This window comes from Marmota flaviventris, chromosome 13 (genome assembly GCF_047511675.1).
Source record: "Marmota flaviventris isolate mMarFla1 chromosome 13, mMarFla1.hap1, whole genome shotgun sequence".
NCBI lineage: Eukaryota > Metazoa > Chordata > Mammalia > Rodentia > Sciuridae > Marmota > Marmota flaviventris.
In genome coordinates, this window is record NC_092510.1 from 79525879 (window position 1) to 79530008 (window position 4130).

Below are 4130 nucleotides of genomic sequence, written 5' to 3' on the forward strand. Positions count from 1 at the left end.
CTCACAGCAGGTGTCGACAGGACCTAGCTGACGGTTCCTGTGAGAATTAAATCTCTGCTGTGTAAAAGCACGCTCTGGGTCTAGTAGGTGCTCAGTCAAGTTGCTCTTTTGACCTTGCACTCTGACTGCCTGCCCTCCTCCCGTATCCTCTGAGATTTGGAAGCCTCAGGAAAGAGCACAGGTATGCAGATAAGCCGTGGGGGCATGGACTGTCCTGTTGGCATATCACCGGCACCTTTGCTGAGGTTGGGAGAGGTTTGCTCGGGCAAATGCCATGGGTGGCCCAGAGTCCCCCAGCTTTCTGCCTGACGACCTCTGGAGGTCGAACAGACTCCCACCTGATGAAGGGTGCCCTCCACTTACTGGACAGTTCTCTGATGACGGGCCCTGGCTTTGTCATGGAAGATGTCACTGCCTCCAGCTCAAGCTGAATCCTGATTAATCAGTCATAGTAATCTCACTTCCTCTTATCAGTAATGGATTTGGGGATGGGCGTGTCACCCAGTGTGTAAAATGGAAGCTGATGAGTGGCATCTAGAGTTCAGACTCCTTTTCATCTCCTCCTTCTCCTCCACTTTCTCTTCCTCCTTCTATCTCTCTTTTTGTACCAGGGATTGAACTCAGGGGCACTTAACACCTGAGTCACATCCCAAACCCTTTTCATGTTTTATTGTGAGATGGGGGTCTCCTTCTCCTTCTTCTTTTTCAGTGCTGGGGATCATGCCCAGACCCCTGAGCTACCTCGCTAGTCTGAGAGGGATCTGGAAAAGATGTTGTCAACTCTTCTAGGAAGAAAACAGAAGATTTAGTCTCCTTTGTCCCCCTGGATATTTTTCTGTCCAGATGTGATACCCGGCATCATGGCAGCACTCTTGAGACTATGAGGGGAGACAGTCTGGGGACAAAGTTGATCTACAGAGGTATGAAAAAACCTGGATTCTTGAAGTTGTCAAATCAACCCTGAAGTCACTCTACCTCTGGCCCTCATGTTGAATTGGGGAAGATGAACCTGTAATAACTGAACTAGAATCGTGCATCAGAATCCTCAAACAAAATGCAAGAAAATGAGTTTTCTGGTAGCCTGCAATGCTATCCAGAGATCATATTTTCTTCCTGCAGGTGAGGAAATGGACTAATTCCTGCTGCGTTTAAATACTCCCTTAAACAGAAGCCATAGTCGTTAGGATTGATTCTCCCAGCTTAGTGACAGGAGCCATGAGTGGGAATGGAAAGTGACAGAGCCCTTTGTGTCTCATCAGAAGCTACGAGAAGCCTAAGACATGTGCTGTGACCTGCACTGCCTTGTGTGCTCACTCTGAATTCAGTAAGCTTCTCTACAGTTAGATGATTAAAATGGGAACTTAAAAATAATGAGATAAGGCAGGCTCGGGGGGCCCACAGCTGGAATTCCAGCTACTTAGGAGGCTGAAGCAGAAGGATTGCAAGTTAGAGGCCAGCCTCAACAATTTATCAGGGGCCTTAAGCAACTTAGTGAGACTCTGCCTCAAAATAAAAAAATAGAAAGGGTTGGAGATGTCTATCAGAGACAAAGTGTCCTTGGGCTCAATCCCTAGGGCTACCAAAGGAAAAAAAAAAAAAAGGGAACTTTCTATAATGGATACACACGGGTAGGCGTGTGTGTGGGAACTTACCTTGTGTAACTTACTTGAACCCCTAGTAGTTGATATATTTGAGGCAATGCATTTCCTAATTCAATACTACTGGTGGCTGTTGGTCCCTAAATGGGCATCCATTCAGCTTTATGATCCACTCTAGCAAAAGTGGTGACAATTCTCAATACTGCTCTGCATGTCCCAATGTACCTGCCTCCTTATCTGATCCATAGCATTGTAGAAGAGAAGCAGGATGTCACATCCGCATTGAAGAATCTGAGTGCAGGAGGCTTTGCGCTTGGGATCTCTGGGGGAAAGCACAGAGCGACTCAGGAGAATTCATCTGTTTTTACATAACGAACTGTACTAGGGATGGAGCTCAGGGGTGCTTCACCACTGGGCCGCATCCCCACCCCCTTTTCATATCTTATTTAGAGACAGGGTCTTTCTGAGTTGCTTAGGGCTTCACTAAGTTGCTGAGGCTGGCATTGAACTCACGATCCTCCTGCCTCAGCCTCCTGAGCCGCTGGGACTGGGATTAGAGTCATGAGTCACTCACTGTGCCCAGCTTGGATGGAAGGTATTGATTGGAGCAGTAGTTTGTTTGTTTTTGGAGGTTGGAACTTAACCCAGAGTCTTGCACCTCTAAGCACACACTCCAGTTGCTCCATAGGAGAGTTTTATGTTGGGGATGCATAAGGTCAAATTTTCTCCCTTTCTTCATTTCTTTTATTGTCTCATTTAAAAAAGTAACTTTCCAACTGGCCTTTGACGACCCCTTCCTAGACCTTATAATAATGCTAATTGTTGCCATGTCCTTGTATTCCAGGCCTTGTGCTGAGCACTTCATCATCTCACTCAGTTCTCACAATAACCTCCTCAGGAAACTTCCTCAGAGAGCTTAAGTAACTTGCCTAACATCACACAGGAAGAGCTGGAATTTAAATATAGACAGGCTGACTACAAACCTGGTTCCCCAAACTAGGGGGAAGAATACCCAGGGACCTGCTGTAGGATGTTGGGGTGAGGAGGTGAAAAGCAACGGACAGATAGATGTAAGTGGTATGGGGGGCATCTCTCACTGGGACCCAGGGATAGACTGAGAGACTGGTTCCTGATTTTCTATATGACAGTGTTATCCTGTTCATGAAGTGGGCCTGCTCCTTCAGTTGCTCCTGGCTCTTCTCTGTAACTTGAGAGACAGCTCTTTGTGTGCACAGACAGCACCTGAGCTGCCGTCTATCCCTGAGCCCCAAGCACTCAGCACCCTTCAGAAGAAGGTGAGGTGGCTGGGGCTTCAACACAGCACCCAGTCAGTAGCCAACACGTGGTTGAGACCATCATGCAGCTAGGAGGGATTCTTTTGATGTTAATGGGAATAATAATAATAATAATAATAATAATAATAATAATAAATCCCCTCTCTTGCAGGACCCAGTGATTCATTTCTTTCTGTCCTTCTCTGCCCATGAAAGCCCTTTCCCCTGCTCTCAGAACAATCAAAGAACAGCTGCACCAACCGGATCACGGCGCAGGGAATAGGAGGCTGATTGAAGGTTTTGTTCCTCTCAGCTCTTAGTGCTTAAGGACGGGATCCTGGGAGGAGATGTTGCTACAGTCAAGAAAGCTTCCTGAAACGAGCTAGTCCCCCCAAACCAGAGGTCGAATGTTCTCTGTGTATGTGGATTCTAACACCCGATAAGGGGTGGTGGAGGTAGGGAAGAATAGAGAAGTTCATTGGACGAGACCAAGGGGAATGAAGGGAAGGGAGGGAGAAGGAATGGGGAAGACAGGAGAGTGACATCAGGCAGAACTTTCCTGTGTTCACATATGAATTCACGACCAGTGTAACTCCACCTGCTGTACAACCCCAAGGATGGGAAGTCAGACTCCTTGTATGTGTGACATGTCAAAATACACTCTACTGTCGTGTATAACGTGAAAACAATTTTTTTTAAGTTAAAAAAAAAAAAGCTAAAAAACAAAAGCAAGAAAGCGTCCTAAGAACTATGTGAAGTCAACACTATCGTCACCTCCCTTTATAGGGAAACTGAGACTTGGAGACTCAGTATTTCCCCAAAGCCATACAAATCACATCTGAGGAGATTTCCTTGTCCTTGGAATGTGGTGCTTTGGGCCTTATGTTTTACTGGGGTCGTCACTATTATTATTATCAATTTCATGGGCCAAACAGTTATGTCAGGCTGGAGCTGGGTGCTGCTAAATCCAGGGTCCCGCTTGAGCCTCGAAGCAGCTCTGTGAGGGGCTTCCTGCTGCCCACGCCGCTCCACAGCATTGGACTGGGATCTGGTCATTGCACGTGGCTCCGCGTGGCCCACTTACTGACCAGTAAGTGTGAGGAGATGGAAAGCCCCATTAAGAAAACACACTCTGGGCCCATCTGCCTCCCCTTGGATTCTCACCCCCTCCCTTCCTGGGGTCGTCCTTGCCCCTTGGATTCGGATCACAGGCACACAAGCACTTTTAAATATGGTACAACCCAGGCCATGTTTTATT

At 47.1% G+C, this 4130-nt stretch overlaps 1 long non-coding RNA gene across 1 annotated transcript; it reads left to right on the forward strand.

The window, feature by feature from the left end:
- The first annotated feature begins 1039 nt into the window (after positions 1 to 1039).
- LOC114098749 (uncharacterized) lies at positions 1040 to 3576 on the forward strand. Its single transcript, XR_003583781.3, has 3 exons — positions 1040 to 1119; positions 2443 to 2668; positions 3045 to 3576. It is a non-coding gene; the product is annotated as an uncharacterized lncRNA (long non-coding RNA).
- The last annotated feature ends 554 nt before the right edge of the window (positions 3577 to 4130 follow it).